Source organism: Corvus cornix, chromosome 7 (genome assembly GCF_000738735.6).
Source record: "Corvus cornix cornix isolate S_Up_H32 chromosome 7, ASM73873v5, whole genome shotgun sequence".
NCBI lineage: Eukaryota > Metazoa > Chordata > Aves > Passeriformes > Corvidae > Corvus > Corvus cornix.
Window position 1 is genome coordinate 8,340,438 of NC_046337.1, and position 21,788 is coordinate 8,362,225.

The following is a 21,788-nucleotide window of genomic DNA, read 5'->3' on the forward strand; positions in this document are numbered from 1 at the left end:
GGATGGGATGAAAACACTAGAATCAGCTTCACAGAACTGGCAGAGTGAATTGTGAGGAATGCTGGAGATGAAATTAAATGAAAGGGGTCATTGCCAGGACCTTTGTGAATGACAGGTGCTTTTCAAAACTTTGCATTTTCAGTTTTAATCTGCAGCCTGGAAATAAGGGAGCCTGACTTTTCAAAACAAGATCTCTGACCAAGTTGTTTAGGTGGGAGACTGGGAGGAAGACAGGCAAAAGAAAATGGTTCTTGTGAGATTTCTGGAAATTAAAGCCTTGATATATTCAAAATCACCAGTCATTAATGAAAAATATGACTCATTCTCCCATCTCTGTCACTGATGAGTCAAGAAAGCTTGAAAAATTATGGTAGGAAGCACGGGTGACTGCAAGTCTCTCTGAAGTTAATGAAAGCTGCAGAGACTAAGCACAGTAGGGAAACTCAGGTTATTAATACACCTGCACCAAAATTTCACATATTTAAAAGTAATTCTGAGGCACTATTGACTTACCTTCTTCAAGTAATTAAAATAAGGCCTTCAAAACACATCAAAAAAAAAAAAAAGCTTTAATTCTTCTGAAGACAGACTCAAAGTACAAAGCCTATGCCATATACCACCCAATCTGTGATTAAAATGCTATTTGAACTTTTGAGTCCTTCACAGGACTGTGAATAATTGAACAAAGGAATTCACTGCTATGGTCAAGGTGAGCAGAACTTGATAAATATTTTCATGGAAGAACTTATCCTCATAAGAAAATTTCATAGCAGAGATTCATCTCTGACATGTATTAATTATAGATGAGGGAGCTCAATGCAAAGATAAGCCAGGTTGGGTAGGTACCAGGAAAGAGTCAGAAAATTTGCACTTAGCCTATCGAGCAAACCCACTTTGGTCAAAGCAGAGCTCTTCAGGCTCACAAGCCCTTAGGGCAGAGCTAATTATAAAGTTCAGACAGAGCAGCAAGAAATGATGAGCTTGACAATTCCTCTGATGGAGAAAACAATCCGGGGGATACCAGTGGAGGGCTGAACATAATCAACCTGAGGTGAAACGTATCAAAACTGAGGAAGGCCGTATGAAAATCAGTGATATCTGGGTGAAAGAGCTGGGGTAAGCAGGAGGCAGTCCCATACTTTGCAGTAAGGGGCAGAGGAAAGCAAGAAGTTACTTCTTTTTCTTTCTATTCAATAAAAACTCCTTCAGCAAAAGCACGGCTTGTGTGCTGAAGGGCAGCATGACTAACTGTGCCTGAATCAGCTGCACAGAGCAATGTAATACTGTTGGATGAAGCCGTGGCTGCTGACACTGGCTGTGAGTGGATGAAAACCTGCAGTTCAGCTGTAGAGGCTGCCAGGGATGCAGGGTGGCTGCGAGCTGAAACGTGTCCCACAGCTACTATGGGACAGGGAGGAGAGGGGGAGCACTTCCCCTCCAAGGTGCTGAGCTGCCCAGCAGAGCAATATTTGTCTGCCAGAGAGAGGCATGGACACCACTCTCCCATTTTGGATCTCCCCTGTAGATAGAACAGATGAGACATTGTACAAGACATAAACAACTTGAAGTGCAGGACGTATTGGAATTCTATTTTTACCTGATGCTACACCGGAAAGGATTGCAATTAAGCAAATAGGAACTTCTAAAGCAGCATCAACTCCCTTTAACTGATACTATTACTTTAACTGATTCCTTCAGCAAATAGCCAGCAATTGCCTTTATTTTCTAGGTTCCTTCCCCAAAACAGTAATCGAATCCTTGTTAACAATTTTCAGGAGGAAATCTGAACAAACTAATCTCCGATAAAGCATCTCTGCTCACAGCTGTGCAAGCTGAAGTGTTTCTGAGAGAGATATATTAAGCCTTGAAATTCTTCCATTTACTATCCTCATGCCAATGAGAAAATGGAACATTTTAATTGACTTTTGAAAGAGTGTTTGCAAACTGCTGACCTAGAAGGAAAGCCCTGCAAATCATTTGCCATAGATTTCTTACACAACTAGTGAGAAATCTGTCAGGAAGCAAAACAGCCACAGCCACAGCAAGTGAGTAGTGCGTAAAGATCAAGGTAAACACTGTTTTTCATAAGACTCAGCCAGAGCTAAATGTAGCTTTGATTCAGCAGCAACTGAAGCATTATGCACCACAGTGTCATGCATGCCATTTCAGCTTTCCTTGAAAACGGAAAACTCAGGAAAACCCAGGGAAATAGGAAAATATAAACAGATACAGATGATCTGGTTTATACTGTTTGCCTCTCAGGTAGAAATTCATACTGCTTAAGCAACTACCTGCCTGTTCTCTAATTTGGAGAAACTCTACACAAGTTATCATAGAACTTAGGAATAGAGTGGATATTCTCATCTCATTCTGATAAGAATTGATTCAGCATAATTCAACTGCCTTGAACAGGCCAGTGCAGCACATCACCATTAGGCAGCAGACATAGATCTGCTCTAATGTGAACTTTCTGGAGTAAATTATTTGGATTTCATTCTAAAACTACTTTTTGGGTAATGAAATGTGCTCAGAGATGTTTACAGCTCTAAGCTCAGAGATGTTTACAGCTGCAGAGGAACACACACCAGATCTACCAGTAAGGAAAAGCATGGAATAATACAAGCCACACTCTTGCACTTCCAGACCAGGGGATTACATTTTGGGTTATCTTGACAGGCTGGATTGCAATACTTCATATTTTGGGCAGAGCATACTCATGACTAATAGTGATGTTTCCCTTCTACTCAGCCCTGATGAGACACATCTGGAGTCCTATGTCCAGCCCTGGGTTCTCCAGGACAAGATGGACAGGCACTTGTGATCCTGTGAATCTGTGATATGGTGATCCAACAAATCATCACAAAGACTACTGAGGGCTTTTAGATACAAGTAGAAGTTGAGAGAGCCAGGGCTGTTCAGGCTGGAGAAAGGAATGCTCAGGGTGTTCTCAGAAATGCATAATAATGCCTGATGGGAGAGTAAAGAAAATGGACTCAGACTCTTCTCAGTAGTGCCCAGTGATCAGTCAAGAGGCAATGGCCACAAAGTGAAATATAAATAAATGTATAAATAAGAGAAAGCTTTTTGACTCAGAGGATTCTTGTACTCTGGTTTCCCAGAGAGGCTGTAAAGTGTCCATCCTTGGAGCTATTCCCAACCTGGCTGGACAGGATCCTGAGCAATCTGCTTTGGCTGACTCTGATTTCAGAAGGGCAGTTGGATTGGATTATTTCCTGAGTTGCCTTCCACCATCAACCATTCTGGGATTATTGAATCTACCATTTTGCTTAATTGTCTGCATATCTTTCAGTGAGGTAATTCAACAAAATTGTGAGATGTCTATTATTTAATTTAAGAAATGTGTGTATGCCACTAGGCAGGACACATTTGATGCTGTGTCTGACAGCTGCAGTCAGGGAAATGGTTTTGAAGTATACTTTACATTGCAGTGCATTAGTGTGACTGTTTCTACTGTCTAGTGACTGTTATTAGGCAGAAGTACCTGAAAAAATGGATGCCATTGCTCTTTCCAAAGTAATGTGTGTATGAAAGAGTTCAGCCTCTTTGGTAATGCACAAAGAAACTGTAACTCATATTGTATATATTTTAAAGCTTCCATAATTCAAAGATACCAGCACTTACATGTTATTGATTATACTTACAGCTCCTAAGTCCTGGGACTTGTTTCTCAGAGCCAAGGATCACCTTTTTTTCCCTCTAATACATTCATATTTTTCATTGAAGAAGATCTGCTTTACCCACAGGCAAACACTTGTATTCTGTTGCTGCTTAATAGCAACCACTGCCTCTCTGTTTTTTCTCTTAGCTTTAGTATGATCTCAACAGCAATTCTGCACTGATAGATCTTACTTAAATATAGTGTATATATGGCTCAAATAGCACAAATATAGAGTTACAAAATGCCACCTTCCATTCTGGTGTTTCTTTGCCTCGGTTTCCTTTCTGAATCTGTTTGTCTCGTCTATAAACATTTTTGGATCAAGAAGCATTTCAACTAAGGCATGCAGGTGGACAGAAATAGGAAATATGAACCATAAACCTCTCTTGCTGCATGCTGAAAGAAGGTCGTGGCTTCTCTTTGCATGTGTGTCTTCAGAAAACAGAGATGGCAGAAGACAGGAAGACTTTGCCATGGTGAGGAGGGAATATAATCAGGTAGGACTTGAATATATTAAAAAACAAACTAAAATGAAACAAAGTCCCATTTTCTCTAGAAAATTTAATATCATGACTAGCCTTTTCCATCGATTTCCTCCCTGCCAGAAGTATTAAATGCTGATATGGTGCCAATTTAGCTGGTCAATAGTGAGTGCCTGGGCTTGGGCTTGGTGTGGTCTCATCAGCATTCAGTATCACTACAGCATTCTGCAGCAGGGATGAGACAGGAAGGGGGAGGGAGAGGAGACAGAAGGAAAAAAGGATTAGGACAAATTTTATTTCTCAAATTACATGGTAGGTTTTCATGTTAATGGATATCCCCTTGCAGACTTCATGCTAAGTAAAGAAATTGGCTTAGAATGTACCAAAGACACAAGCATGATTATTTTTGGTGGTTATGCTTTGGCAGGAATTTTGGCAGCCTTACTCCAAACAGATATGTAAACAAATCCTTCACTCTGTAAAAAAGCTTCCATTACAGCCAGAACAACTTCTACTATTATGCTCTTTTCTCTCTGCTGCTGAGAGAACACCAGCTTTTCTTAAAAAAGAATACATAGGGAATCGAAGGTCTTAACAGCACCCCAGGGCCAGACCTTTTTTTTTGGTGCTATCAGATTTTTTATAGGTTATTTGTATTATGGGTTTTTTTTTTTTTTTTTTTTTTTTTTTTGAGGATTATATATATTTATTTTCACCCTTAAAGCTTTTTCAACTGGGCCAAAAATTGGCAGTTTTTGCTTTTAATGAAACAGTAACCTTTTCAAGCAAAAATCCACCTTGCTCAGCATGGTGCCTGGACTGTCACCATGAACAACCCCACGAAGGGCTGTCAAGCTATTTCCTCCTGTTCTTCTGGCATTCCAGTTGTCTAGAGCCTTCCCAGTCCCACCCTAACCAGCTGTGCTGGCTGCTGGGGTAGAATGTATTCACAATCCTAGTTGCACCTCCACAGACTCACACAAAATTTGGTAGGTGGGATTAACAGTGCAATTTCTGCTTAAGGATTTATGGCAAGTGCATTCACTGCAGAAGAAAGCAGAGGTAACTGTAATGAGGACAACAGTTTAGATAAAGTTCCAACTTGTATTTTCACATGGTGTTACTGTGAAAAGAAAAATCATTTCCATTTAAGTCTCCTCACTCACTAATATTGCTGGATGTATCAAGAGACTTCACTTTCAGATTTTGTCAGTTAGCAATTTATAAACACACCTACATATGGCTCTAATTGATTACTTCTACTTGTCTCAAAGACCCTACCCGAAATTTTATAAAATGTAATTCCAGCAGTTTACTGCAGACCTATTAAAAGGGACCATAGATTTCTGATTCCCTAGAAGATATTGAAAATCAATAACTACTAGGCATAAGACAAGAGATTTGCTATTAAAATGGAAAATCAGGAGCCCACAAATTTAGGTTATATTTCTGGGTTGAGTCTAGGTGCCTGTGGGTCCAAGTATATAATTTCATTTTTGTGTATATAACTGCCTTTGTAAAATGAAGAACTTAATTTGGAGAACACTTGAAAAGGTAATGTATAACTTATAAAGGTCCTGAAGTCTCCTGGTGGAAGGGCAGCCTGGTGTCACCAGACTAGAAATAGGTGGCTAATAAGTTGAATAAAGAACCAGTGAAATGGGAAATATTAAGAACAAAGTTGGGCACAAGGCAATTAGTCAAGGCCAGTTCAGTTGCCCTGATTCCTTTCCCTTTTTGAACACTGAATAAGTACCCTGTGGAGAAATAAAATAGGGTGTTATAATTTAAGACACTGGACATATAGTTAATGTTGCATGAACAACCATAAATCTGGCAATTTTCAGCCTCAAAATACTTGATTTTGCAGCCTAAGCAACTGTCTTAATGAACTGCATTGCTCCAAATAAAAGGAGGCTGTTAATATAGACAAGCATCATTTTGAAATGAGAAGAAATATAAATAATATAACATCATATTTAATTTTTACCTGTCACAAGCTTACATCTCAGTAGTCATTTGTCAGTCATTTTGTGGACACACCTGCTAATCCCACAGCCCTGTGCCACAGGGGTCTGCTTGTGTTTGCCTGAAGATACTTCTGAATTTAGAGGGTATCACTGAGCCCTGAAAGACTCCCAACCCATGAGTAAAATAAGCATTTACCAAAGAGATAAAACGGATATAAAAACTATTTACCACGCCCACATTCAGCTTTTGTGTCATCCCTGACTTTGCTTCTCCCTGAGTAGCCTGGTATCCACATCCTATGCCACACCCCAGCCATTAGCACCTGGAAAAGTCCCAGAGACTGCATTTAATTCTTCTTTGAACTGAACCGTGCCTTTCTGTAAAATAACAGTCTTGCTATCTAGAAAGGCAGGGATATCTCAAGCTCACACTGGCTTGCTCCTTCTTGTACCACACTCTCATCAAGGGGGAGGCTGTAGAGGTCACAGGAGGTGCCTGGTTTCCCCGGTGTAACACCCTGGCTGTCAGTGTATTTGCACAGCTGTGACTTAGCAAATGGGTCTGATGCTGAAAGGCAGCAAGGAAAGAAGTGTTTTTCTTTGTGGTATTGGCTGAGCAAACCTCACAGGCACTCTGCTAACAGTGAAAAATCATTCTGAGGTGTCTCTTGTCATGCTAGTCAGTGAGTATTATTCTCTGAGTGCAGCCTTGTTGAGAAGGAAGAGGCAATCATTACATAGATACTTTTTGATCTACGGTGCATTTTAAGGTAGAAGTATGTATTTGAAAGCCAGAACACAAAGACCAGTCAGAGAAGAAATGCAGCTTCGTCTGGAATGAAACCAGCAATGGCAAAAAAAGACAAGACTATCATGAAATACTTTATTTTACGTGAACAACCAGGTTCAGCATATGTCCTTCACAAAGCCTTGATGGCTGACCCAGACCCTACAGAAATGAACAGCAGATTTCCATACAGAACGTTGCTAGTTTCCCCCTGCTGTGACTGCAGGATATATTTATACATTTCTTGCAACACAGTATTTTGTACCTACTGACAATCAGCCATTGATATCACCCACCCTGTGGGAGGCTGACTGCTTCCTACTATGTATGCAAAATATGTAGAACTAACTAGGCTGTGATCTGGCTACTTTTACCTACTTGTTTATCCTTGTGGAAGTGCTGTATGACTGACTGCAGACAAAGAACAGTGTAGGATCTTTCTGAAGTGTGTTTTTTGCCAGGTCTCCTCGTTACAATGGTGCAGCTGGACTACACATGGCCCACAAAAAAATGTATATGTGAATGTCCCCATAGCTCTCCAGAATGGGCTGTACCCAGCATTGCCTTTTGGATTTACATTCAGATGTTAAAATAAGTGTTTCAGCTTCTTATTCTGGAGAGTTGCAGCAATCAGACAGGTGTCCCTCCTGAAGCAGCGGGAGTGAGTGGCAGAAAACCTTTTTAACCTCTGTTGGCATTATATATATTCTCTCTGAATTAAATGTAGAAACCGAATAAATGGCTGGAAAAGTACAGCTGCACTGAGCAGAACAGATGGACCTTCATTTCCCACAGTTGTGTCCCCTGTGCAGCCCAGTCTCATCTCCCCAGTGTCAAGGACAAAAAGAGCACTGGAGTTCCTATCTGTAACATGTAATTTTGCAGTTCACCAAAAGCAGATATTCAGACAATACACACAACATGTGGAAAGACACTACCAGCTGCTAATTCAGTTCATAGCTGTATTAGTACTTTGCAGGGTTTTGCCTCCAAAAAAACTGGCATATTTTGAAGTTGTCTCAAGAAATATAGAGAGGAATCAAACTGAGAAAAAAGGTAATTTCAGCCATTAAATTAAAAAAAAAAAAAAAAGGTTGGGATTTAAAAAAGTAGTTTCAACATTAAATGAACTGAAAAAATATTTTTGCAACTTTTTACATGATTTTTGCAAAAATGTTCTAGTTACTAGTTTGGGTTTTTTTATTCAAAAGAAGCAATTGATATGTGCCAAAATTTCCATGCCAATAGAGGGAGCATTTCATTCGTCATTTCAGTGCCTTCATTGTGGGGATTTTAGCTTGTGGCACTTCAATGAAACTTACTCCTTTTCAGTGCAAATACTGCTGTCAGATGGACACTCATCAATGAAAGCACCAACTAGCTCCTTTCTTTGGAAAGCCTGAGTCATACCTTTTTATATCAGAACTGAGCTGCAGGAAAGTGGCTGTGTCACCTACCCCACTCTAAGAAAATGTTTGATTTATTACAAAAAATACCTGAAATGATGAGAACCCACTGTCCATGACAAGTACATGAAGGATGAAGGCACAGCCAGGGATGAGATGCACTCTGCTGTGCCCCGTGCTGAGATGCAGTGGGAGCTTTCTGGCTGTACAGTAAAAATCTGTAGGGGTGCTCGGGCTGCCTCTGCAGACTCTTTAGGGTCTAAGTCAAAAATCTCTTCTTAAGCTTGTTTCTGCAAATACAGATAAATCTAAGAAGGGATCAACAGACTACCTGTTTGAGAAATTGTCTTCTTTTCTATTTAAAAAGCAATGCATATTCAACATAAATATGAAGCCAGAGGAGGCTCTTTTTATTTACAATGTTCTGGTTAAGGTTGGTTTCTATGGCAGCAGAAAGGAAGGGGTTTATTTTTTCCCATGCACACCCTCCCAGAGGAACTATTCAACTATTGAATTTAGGAAGATTTATTTAGCTTATTAAAATTATTTTTTATTCTTTGATAATATGCAAAAATTGATAAAAGATAAGCTACTTGTTATCATATCCCACTTTTCATATTTCCTTCAATGTGTCTGCAACTGTATTTTCTTATTGCTGTTCTATGTTTCAAAAGAGGTGTTTGGAAATACAGCGAGGGCATTTGATTATCCAGCACCAGCCTAGGTCAGAAAATCACACTGAATAATGATACTAAGCTGAGGAGAGTCACAAAATTAATTGTAATTTACATCAGACCTTCAGAAGCAGATAGCTCTAGGTTCGTAAGAATGACATTAGGGAATGGATTAACAGCTATACGGCTGAAGATAATTTCTCCAATTAAAAGTATATGCATTTACAATTTCTCCTTTTGTGTCTGATAGCAAGAGCTATAATCACCAACTTACATTGCAGGTAAGTAAAGTTACACTCTAACATGTTTGGGTTAGATAAAAAAAGTTGCAGACGAAAGAGAGTCCACTTTAATTTTCCACCTTACAGCCAGGCCTTAGTGGGCAAGTTCAAAGGCTCAAAGACTGTGATCTTTTTACATTACAAGACCAATATATTCTCACATGGCATAATATGTAGATCCATGGCAAAAGAAGAAATACAGCCTGGCAATCAGCAGTGGTGAACTACTACAAGGGCAGATTTAGGATATCAGCTCAGGATTATTTAGACTGTTAGGCACTTGGAGATTGATCTTAACTCCACTGAAGTCAACAATTATGTTTCTCTTCACGTCCATAGTAGAGATCTGACACTTTGACTAAATAGTTTCCCCATTGTTTGACAGTCTTTTACAATAAATGTGTCAAGCTGCACAGCTTCCCAGCACCAGAGGTGTGTCTATATATAACTGACATCTGCTCAAACTTGTGCTCAGTCCAAACCTCTACTGTGTCCACATTGTGTGGACACAATTTGGGTTTAAATCTGCATAATCCCTTGATGTGTACTGAAAGAAGACAGTGGGAAAAGCTGGATCCCTGGTGTCCCCTTAGCACAAGTCCAACTGCATCAATATCCAGTGTTGATAGGACAGATATGCTACGTTTAAGCTGTCTGCTGCCACATATCCCACTTGCTCTTGTAGCAGTGGCTGAGATCAAGAAGACTTCTCATCTACAAGGTCTTTCCCAGGACCCTTTTATGCACACATGAACAAATATTGCAAGGACTGCCACAAGTGCAGGCTATAGGCAACAATTTACACACACACTATATGAATGGCTCAAGATTTACCTTCCTCTCATGGCAGAATCCCTTAAATTCACAGCACAAGCAGCTTTGATGCAGTGAAGTTTATCTGTGCATATCCATCCCATGCTTTGCAGGACCTCTTCCACCTCCTCAGCAGCACCATGATGCCTTAAGAGGCCTCCCAGAAACAGAGACTAGACAGGAGTAAGGGAATAAAAGTAGGTATTTGTTTGAAAGGCCTTCAAAGGTACACCCTGGGGAGCCTGAAGCTATTCTTAAAAATGGACCTCAAGATGGACCCCAGGTCATGAGTTCTTCATGTTTGAGTTCTTTATAGGTTTGGTTCATTTGCATAGCAGGGTTAATTGTCCAGTTAAAGCTTTAGTTTTCCCCTCAGCTTACCCCCCCCTTAGTGGCTCTCTGGTTTATACTTTTGGCCTAGGACAGTCTTGGTGTCCTTGGAGAGCAGGCCCAGAGAGGCTTTGTTATGTCTACCTAGCATGAGAGAGCAGAAATTAACAGGCTACAAGAAACTTCAAAATCACACACCAAGCAGTACAGAATTTGAAAAATATAAAGGTTAAAACCTAAGGCATCAACCAGACTAACTTCTGAAACAGAACAAGTAAATAAAGGCCATATAATATCTTTGGTGCTTTCAGGGGGATTCAGTCACATGAAAATATTGGCATTAGCATGGTCTTGAGTCAAAGAACATTGTTAAATGGAATTTACACCCTGTACTCATGATGCTTTGCAAACCTGGCCTTATAGTCTTCAGTTCTGATGCCACAAATATTTACACTCACAAGAAGTTTCTGGGACAATCGAGTTTTGCTCAAAATGCAAAATCCCACATTTGAAACACAGTTCAGCTATCTACATATCTGTGTGAAAAGTGCTGTTCCATTTGGAGCACTGCCTTTACCACACCAATGCACTTAACATTTCTTTTTATTCCAGGATGCCATGTTGTTGAGATATGCTCTGAGAAATTCTGCTGGACAAACCTTGTCCCATGAAGCCTTTCAGTTCTGTAACTGCTTCACTGCAAGGCTCTCCAGGCACAAAGAAGAGTGGCACCTCATCCCATTGACTGCACTATGAATTACACTTCATTCCTTTACAAACCTCTCTCCTCCCCCTCTGAAATGGAAACTGTTCAATTTCTGCTGGAGAGAGAAGAAAAAACCTGGATTAAAAAGCCATCAAAGTGGTGATTTGTCTTTTTCCCCGTCTACTGAGAACTGTCCCAGAGATGTTCTCCTAAAGTCAGATGAAACTGAATAATATATTTTAATATCACTGAAGGCTAAGTTTGACCTTTAAATATTAGTATTTAAATATTAATGAAATAGCAGGAGAAAGCAGACTGACAGGTGTAATACAAGTCAGACAAAATAGCACCGTAAAATTATATCATGCATTGAAATTCTCATTAGAGATAATGAGAAATGCACCTGTAATCCGTGATCTGAAAATGTGCCCCAGAAAATCCTAGTAGAATAAATGATCGAAAAAAATTGCTTAAAGTAATTATTCTTATTTTATAACTTTGGGGGAAATTCTTTAAGAGAGGAATAGTCAGAAACCTGTACTTATCCATGTAAGTGGACTTTTTCTTTAAATTGGACCCTACTGAATTTGTTTCCTGAAATATTTTACTCAAGGGTCTATTTCCATTCCAATATCATAGGAAAATCTTAATCTTTATACAGTTCTTCACATTAGTTCACTAGACTGTTCTTTATTAATCAAAGTGTATCTCTCAAACACACCCTGAGTACTGCTTATGCCACTAAAGATGTCTGAGAATAGCAGAAAATTACATGCTGAAATTATAAACATTTTCCCATTAAGTGCAATATAACAAGAGGGAGGCAGAATTTTGAAGTAGGATCAGTCCTTCATTCTGCACCTTCACTGCTACATAAAAAGGCAAAATCAGAGAAGTCGGGTAGAGACACTGGGAGCTTTCGAATCTTTCACACTTAAAATCATGTGAGTAGATCTACTAGATTATTTTGAGTATTAAACTCAAAGAATCTGTCTTAAAATCAATGAAAACACACGATAATAATGAAGGAAAGATTAACTGCTGTCTCACAGGTCTATGTTTCTGCTAAAGCTGTGCTGTTTAATGGAAAGATAATAGGTTGTTGGAAATTATGTAATTAAAAATTATTTACAAATAGTTTGTTTATTCTTCTTAAAGATAATTAACTACCTAGAAGGTGTAAAGTTGCAGAAGGTGTAAATGTGTAGAAATGCTCTGTGGAGATGAGGTTTAACTGCTGGAAGAAGTAAATATTCTGCACTAAAGTCAGTCTGGCCAGGGAATTCAATTTGATATATCTCCCAGTGTCTCTCAGCATCACCTCCTGTGCCAGACTTATTCAGTGCTTTATCTTCTGTCAGTACAAAAAAGTGAGTAACACTAGTTCTTTGGCTCAACACAAATGTCTTTACTTTTGCAGATAAATTCTTATCCCAAGTAATCAGACTCTGGAGAAAGCCTCGTAGTGACCAACAAACAGCTGTGCAACATCAGCCAGAGTTAGAGTACTGCAAGATCATGTGGGTGGAATACAACTGAAAACTGTGTTTTCAAAGGGCATGTCTATTCTGAGGAGGCCAAGATATGTGTGTGTCCTAAGTCTGGATTGCCAAAACATATCCCTGAGAGGCCAAGGGCTTAGCAGAAGGACACAGGAAAGCCCTGCAGACCCTGTCTCTGACAGTATCCAGGATGCCCTACATGCCCTGGACCTGGGTTAAGGATTTATAGTTACCATGGATAAACAAGCATAATGGTTACTGAACTGTATCCAAAGGGTATGAGCAACACTCTAGGGCAGTACAGCATTTCAATTCAACCAGGTAATGCTCATAACCTACAAACCCAGATACATCCAGCATGATTTCCCAAACTGCATGGAAGGAGTGTTCAGAGCCTCTTCACTCTGTACTCCCAACAGTCGATGAAGAGAGACAGACACCACTGTGGAGCTCCTTGAAGTGAAGGCTTTAATGCTCTGATACTGTCCATGGTTAGATGGCAGGAATGAGACCAAGAATGACTTATTTCAATCATGCAAGATGTCTGTGCCAGAGGTAGAAGCTCCACACGTATTTTCTGAGCCCCAGTCCCATAGCCGACATGAAAATAATTTGGTTATATTATTAATGTTGTTTCTTTACACCTATCAATTTACATGAGACTGTTTTAAGCTGTCAGAGAATGAGGGAGTGTAGAAACTAGGCTGTATACCATGACTTTCTTCTTTGATTCATGCATATCCTCCAATAAGGCTCTGTAATTCTGATACCTGATGTACTGTTGCATACTTGGTACATGATCTGTGTTTTACCATTATGAAAGTAAAGACAGAACCTCTCTCTTTGAATGACTCGATGATTTAATAATTCTTAATGAGACATTATGCTTTTAAACATTTCTGGCAAATGATTAAGCTAAATGTTTGGCATGGCTTTTAGAGGCCTGTTGCATGATGCTGCTTAGCAACGGAAATGTCACATACACAGCTAAGGTAAACTCTTTCTGATATTTTGTGACACAGATAAAATAACAAACTTTGGTAAACACACTCAGTGTTATTCATACATCAAGGAGTTTTGCCACACCAAAGAGTTTTACACTTTCAGTGTATCCAAACTTTCAGTATTCCAAACCTGTACCCACATACTCCTTACCATGTACACAATTCTCACCTGCAGAATCCTGGCAGCTCCAGACATTTGCCTTTTAGATGTGAACAGCTCATCTTCCTGCATGCCAAGTTAAAAATAGGGCTCTTCTGGGAGAACCAGTCATCTGCAGGATGTCTACAGGCATGAATGCTCAGGAAAACAGTGCCAAGACATTGAGTTACGTGCACCAAAGTGAGCATGGCAAGCTTCAGAAGAGAGGTTAAGGACCTTTACACAAAAATATGAACTGGAGGTCTGTTATCACTTACTTGAGAAACCAAAACCTTTCCCTTACAATACTGACAAATATGAGGAGTAAGAATATAGCTGGACATTTGGAGCAACGTACTGTTTTCCCTCTGCTTGGTTCTGCAACAAGCTCAGATAGCAATTAGAATACTTAATAAACTTCTATATCTGCTCATCTTATTTAACACTGTCTAAAAGAATGTATTCATTTTATTATTGTTAATATTTCTATTAGTCAGTTATGTGTTGTTTAAGAGAATTTGAACTATTTTTAAAGTGCAAAGCAAGAATTTGCCCCAGTGAAAGACAAAGTGTTGGTCCAAACAATGTATGAGCCTGATGTGGTTATGAATAACACATTCTCTTGGACTTCACACACTTGCCACTCCCATGCATTTTACTGCAGTTTAAGGGAAGCAGCGGTAATGCTGAGAGGCAGCTTTGGGAGTCCAAAGGCCATGATGACTGGGGAGGTACAAGATTATTAGCTTGTTAGAATTAAATCTGTCACAGGTTCTAGTAAATAATTGAAGGCAGATCATGGTTTTCCTAAGCTCTGTTTGAGTTTCACTGTGTCAATAAGGACAAAGACTTAATTTAAGCCACATTTGTGCCCTCCTGTTCCAATTTCTGGTGCTTACTCTACAGAAAATCATATAGAAAGGTAAGAAGTTTCTGTTCATGCTTGAAGCCAACGGCTCAAATAAACCTGGTATCTAATACTGCCATGCACCAATTTTTTCTCCAGTAAGAACAGACAAACACACACCAGGACAGTGTTATCCCACTGGGTTATAAACAGATATGACGGTGCCTTTTGTCAGATTACACAACAGAGATCAAAAGCACCACAGCCACTTAAAACCATCTTGATCCCCTGAGGAAGCACTGAGCTGACCAAGAATGTTGACACATAAATTGAAGGACAAGTTAACAGAGAGACAGAGTAGGTTATACAGTCTCTGGATCACTACGGTTTTGCTGATTAAACATACATGAATGAACTGAGTTTTGTTTCTAAGCTAGTTTCTGTGAAATGGCCTGCCTTCATATCAGGCTACTCATTGGCTTCTCCTGTGTGTTACCAGGGAACAGGGAACTGTAATGCAGGTATGTTGAAACAGCCAGGTAAGAAAACTGCACTAAGGCCAAGAGTTCCCCTGGATTTATATGACAGTTCAAGATCTGACAAATGAAAGAAAAGCCTCTGGAAGACACTAAAGCATGCAATGGTTTTCTGTGCCAATAAGACAAGAAATGAAGCCCTTCCTTCACCTCATTTTAAATTTTTTGCCTATCCTGGGGCACAAGAACAGAAATTGTGGTCACCAACAGATTGAACTGCGATCCATTAAGAAAGACTGCCATCTCCTGGTTACTTCAACAAGAGTCTTCCTTGGGAAAAAAGAGTCAGTTTAGTTAAAGCTTACGGTTGATCATAAAGTCATGCTTGCTCTGAACCTTTAAGGGAAAATGTCACAGTTAATAAAGGACAGGCAAGTGAAAGCTGGAAAGGCTAATGCATTATGACTGCACGATATAGGTTAAGCCAACGTGTGCAATAATTATAACTATCACAGCTTGACACAGTTTATAAAGGCCTGAGCCGTAAAAGCTCAGAGCCCAATAATACAAGCTACTGAGCATTCTCTTCTGGAGTGCTGACTCTCCAAGCTTTTGCTGACTTTCAATCAGGAAAAGCAATATTACATAATGGTTGATAAGAATCAACTATACTCTTTCTCAGGGATATTAAATCTCCTTTAAATGGCAATCTGAAAGGGTCTTAGGAGTAAAAGTGACTTACACCAAGTTTAAGCACATGCAGAATTTTGTAGAGCAGAAGAGGAGTGTAAAACTATGGATTTAGGAGCATAATAATATTGGGCAAGGGAGGGGTGAGCCACTCCAAGGAAAATGTGAGAATGAACTCTTTTGATATTTTCTTGTAGGTGTTTAAGAATGGGCTAAAATGACAGTCAGCTGGAGGTATCACAGAGTATTTGACAAGCTCTCTGTTCCCTATTTAGTTTTCACCTCTGTCCAGGTTGATGAGAATTTGTTCCCACAAGAAGTATACTTTGCAATAAAATAGTATTTTACTATCACTTGCATATTTAAATTTTGGTGGTTAAGAGTAATATACTTTTGTTTAATCAATATTACAATAGTGCCCAGAGCTCCCTGACACACCCAGGTCTTCTCTGTCCAATACAGACTCTGTCTCTATAGGTCCCATGCAAACACATCTCTTAAAATAGTTCTTTCTTCAAGGCCTTGCAATTTAAACACAAACAGGCAGCGGGAGTGAAGAAGTATGGCTATCCTCATCTTACTGATGAAGATATTCCCACTGTGTGGATACCATAAACAAAATGAGAACGACCTCTTAAGGTAATAGGAGCACCTACAACTCAACAAGACATTGAGGTCTGTCCTCACAAGTCCCACACTTTGGGTGTCTTCAAGGAAACAAACATTTAAAGCATAAATATCACTTTGAACATAGGCAAGCTGTCTGCATTACTGAATTCAGAGGCCTGAGCTCAAGGAGCTAAATTGTAATCAGAAGAATGCTGATACCATTGTTTAATCAATTATTTGTTTAATTTAAGATTTTAAACCCCTTCTTCCTCAAAATAAGAATTTTGTATTGTTCAGAGTAAAGTTAAATGGAATTTCTAATTGTTACATGAAGAAAATATTACTCTTCAGCACAAAAATTTTAGGAAGACTAACAATTCAGGTCATGATGTTATCTGAGAGTTTTTTACAATACTTACCATTCCATTCTTCTATAAGTTTTTAGACTTCCAGGTAAATGTACAAAAATTAATGAGGAGCTTCTACTGAAGAAAACTCAGAAAAATATAGCACTCAGTTCTCCATCATCTTTTTCACTAACAGTGTAAGAAACATAGGGCTACTAATCAAGAAAGTAAAATCTGATTCCAAATTTGAGAACCTACTTTAAAACAATAATTTAAAAACTGATAAATGGCATGACAGAATTTTCTTATAAATACTCAGCATGGTGGAGAAAATTTTGCAGTGAAACAGTGTTCCAGGATAGGTAAATGAAGGAACACCTGCGATGGACAACTGAAACAAAAAAAAAAGGTAACCTCAATCCTTCATTCTCTTTCCTCTCCAACTAAAGGCATTTGTGTGTTGCAGCTCTCTCACAGCGAGGGTGACATCTTGTGTTCATTGCAGCCACAAACTACCGCTAATCAGCCTCCATCCAGCTGCCATGCACCCAGAATATCCCTCCCCTTCAAACTTTATCTTCAAAAGATTTGCAAAGAATTTTAGCTGACCCTGTATATGAGACCCTTAATGTCTCAGATTTCATAATCATGACTTTATATTGTTTGAACGGAGCTATTTTAAATGAAGATCTGTAAATGATAAAGCAATATAAAAGACACACTCCTTCTGAATGGGACACAGTAATATATTTACTGGGATTCTTTAAATTAATGAGAACACTGTAAAAGGAATGCCTTTTATGCCTGAGAAAACTGTTATTTTAAGGATTATGAACCTGTCAGTCTGTAAGTTATAAACCAGTTGCTACACCTGCAGTTTGATTAATCTACTAATAAACCACTTGATCCCACTTGTAGTCTTTGCAGCATCTTGAGAAACCTTCACTAAGATTTTTAAAAACAGGAAAACATCAAAAATTGGATCTTTGTATATAAAAAAAGAATATTGTGAGTTTACATGCTGTCTTAATAAAAGTGGCTGTATCTTACTGTCATGTGCCAAACAGGCTATTTATCAACACCTCCTAGGGTTTGTGGAACAGGGGAAGCAAACAACTGTAAAAAGCCTCCTAAAATAGAACAGAAAATGTTTGATTATTATTTCATCCGATTCAGAAAAGCAGCTTTTGAGGACCCCAAAAATACGTTGCAAGTTTAAGTTGTGAATGTCAGAAACAAACTGTAAATTAAAATAAAATAAAATAAAATAAAATAAAATAAAATAAATAGAATCTAAACTCTTCAGCTGTGTGCCATGCATAATTTTACACTACAGTTATCCTCATGGTACCCTCCTGCCTGACAGGGGTACATTACAAACTGTGCACTGCTTTTGCATTACGAATTTTTTGTTCTCTCATTGCCTCTGTGAAGAGAAAAATGTATATGGCACCTGAAGATTTTTTGTTTGCAGTGTGTAGGTGTTAAATATAGAATTATCTCTTACTGCAAGGAAGAACTATAGCATTTCATACAGGGTGGCATTTCCTGGACTTTGGTCCTCTGTGTGTCAGAGAAGACCATGCACTAGAACACTTGCAATGGTTTCAGTTCCAGTTGTAAAATATGGGCTGAATGAGAAATTTCCTAAAAAAGTCACAGGTATGACTTGAATCCAGCTCTATTGCCATGTCCAAAAGGTGTGGTGATGTCAGTTATAACTGAGACAAGACTTCCATATGGCACAAGGGAAATGTTATCTGAAAGCAGTATTAAACAAAACCCCTAAAAAGATGTGACTATGATGGCCTACCTTGCTTTTTCCAAACATGAATACCTTACTCTCCTTGTCCGCCACAGTCTAAATTCCCTCTCAGATTCAGTGCTATTCAGTGATACCCTACAAAGACATGATTTGTACCAGCAATTTCTAACTCACATTAACACTGGCATGTTCTATAAATCAAATCATCTATTCCCTATGTGATATATCTGAATATATCTGTATCTATGCCATTTATATCAGTTCAGGTTTGGGTAACTTTTCTCTGTCAAAGTCCACATTTCAGAATTATATGTCTCCATTAAATCAGAAAATTGATTATTTCTGCAGATACCTTTGTATCTATCATTTGCATGTGTACACAGATTGGTAAGGTAGGACACATTTGAAAAAAAAATAAAAATCTGATTCTAAACCAAGTCCCTTTGTATTACTGTCTGACAGATAAATTTGCTCTAACATGGAAAATTATAATCTGTTAAAAATGAAAAGACAGCTCTGAACAGTTTTCCAGTTTGTGGCTGCAAGCAATAGAAGCTTTAATTTTCTAGTTCAGAACTTTTAGCTGAATGGTGCAGATGTTCATAAATTACATCAGTGTTGATTTTCTTCGTGTCCAACCTAAGACATCAAGAATGCATTTTTTCAGAAATTCTGATTTCTGAAAATAAAACTTGTCTTCTTTAGTTCAGCTCTGTACCCAAACTCCTGTATTAAAAAATGACTACACACTTTTGCTTCGTGATCTTTTCTAGATGGGATTTTGGTACATTTTGTATAAATTACCACCTTCTACCTGAAATGATACAACTGAAATCAATGACTACTCTGTGTTACATTTTAATCAACACAAGTTAGCTAATGGTAAGTAGGCACAAATATGTTTAATTTGGCTTTGAGGATGAATTAACTCTGGGAGATAAAATACTGACCTTGGCAGCCCATTAAAAACATTCATCTTTACAGACAAATTCAGAGTACCTCATATGAACTTAGTCAGTTCTATAAAGGCTCCACTAACACAAAACGTTTCCCTACAAACCTTCCTGCAAGATCATGTGCAGGAAATTTGAGGCATTTTGACAACAACTCAATAACCATTTGAGATAATCCTGTTGTTAGTAATGATTGCCTGATAACTCAGGCAATTAGGAATGAATGTGTTGGACAGGAATGACACTTATACTAAGGGAGAATTCATACGCTCTCTAAGAAATGCCAAAATTCAGAGAAAAACTATTAACATCAGTTAGTGGTTTAAATTACTGTCTAGACAGGTCACAATAACATTATCATTATTATCTTCTGAGTCTTCTTCTTTTTTTTTTTTTTTTGATGACTTCCCACAATTACAGCTTGAAAAAAACAAATAGATTCTAGAAGAAGGAAGGTCAAAACCACATATTTTGAAATTTCCAAAGAAGCACATTTTTTTGTTAACCCTAAGTAACATGTTTTACAAGATATTGAGAGAAAGCAATTTTGGAGCCTATGATACTTTGCCACCTAAAAAAATCTGTAATTTCTGAATTCTTCTACATAATACCCTTACATCTGTGTACACAGATGCAAGACCATCTTTTGTCTATAAAGTTTTCCTTGTGTGCTATGCTGATTGTAGCCAACAGACACAGCCAATATATTCTGGCCGGTGGGATCTGACATGACTTTTCAGGACGGTTTATCGATGTGGGCCTTGTGCCACACTAATGTGATTTCACAAAGACTTGCCAAGTCAGCCAGAACCCAGCATGGACACTGAGGTGAGTTCTTTATAAAGGCTTTTACTTGACCAGGGTTTCCAGGTCCTGATTCTTGGCAGAGCTGGGGGTGTGATGACGTGGGTGAAAGCAAAGATAGTGAGATCCTGGCACTACTGGTTAAGATGGGAACATGAAGACCATGCCATGCCCAAAGGACATAGCTTTGTCCTCCCTCAGTGTATTAGTGTCAGCTCCCTGCTGCCCAGATTTTTATACATTTTATCTGCACAGTGACCATATTTCAGAAAGAAGCACCGCCCAGGTTAAATCTGGATCCAAATAGTAAACCTAGTCATGTCCATATAAATCAGTACAGAGTAGGAAGAGCAAACCCATGTCCACTTAAAAATACATTCTGTAAACGCAGTATAAGGTAGCCAGGAAGACAATATTCCCAGAATATAAATTACACTGAGCTGCAGTAAGGAACTTTCACCTGTTTAAAATTAAGCAGGTAAAACTGAGTTTCTCTGGAGTTTGTACCAAAAGCCTTTCTTGCTGAGGAGGGACCAGTTTAGTTTCAAATGCAGCTGATGGGAATGGAAATACTCATCCAGCTTAATAAAGCAGTGGCCAGACATGCTATCCAGCTAAAGTCCAGACAGGATCACATGGTTCAGAGTCTGAAGCTCTGGCAAGACAAATTTAATTTTCATCCTGGTGATCCAAATGACCTATGCAAGACAGTAAGTACAGATGGTGGAAAATTACTTTTGTTTCATCTCTAACATCAGTAGCTTTAAAAAAATAATAATAATTATGTTCAATAAACACTTGGAACTTAATATAGAAATAGTTCTGCAATTTATTCTGTGTTACAGCAAGGCACCGCGGGCTGAATCTCACGCCTAAGAAGGCGCTGGTTTCTGGTTCAGGTGGCAAAGCTGCGGCACATCCCTGTGCTGTCTGTGCCCTCTGCTGGTCAGGAAGCAGCCGATGGGGCCGCGTGCCAGCCTTCGGGAATTACTCCTTGGAAGGACCAGGGAAGTGACTCTTCCCCTGTGCTCGGCACTGGTGATGCCACACCTCGAGTGCTGTGTCCAGCTCTGGGGCGCTCAGACCCAGGACACTGAGGGAGGGGCTGGGGTGAGTGCAGAGTAAGGCAGTGAGGCTGGGGAAGGGACGGGAGCCCGAGTCTGATGAGGAGCAGCTGGGGGAGCTGGCGGTGTTTAGCCTGGAAAAAGGAGGCTCAGGGGGGACCTTCTACTCTCTACAACTCCCTGACAGGAGGGGGCAGCCGGAGAGGATCGGGCTCTGCTCCCAGGCTACAGTGACAGGACAAGAGCGCATAGCCACAAGCTGCGCTAGGGGAGGTTTAGGCTGGAGATCAGGAGAAGTTTCTTCACAGAGGGTGATTAAACACTGGAATGAACTGCCCGGGGAGGTGGTGGTCACCATCCCTGAAGGTATTTAAACAAAGACTGGTCGTGGCACTCAGTGCTGTGGGGTAGTCGACATGGTGATTTCGGTCATAGGTGGGACTCGATGATCTTAGAGCTC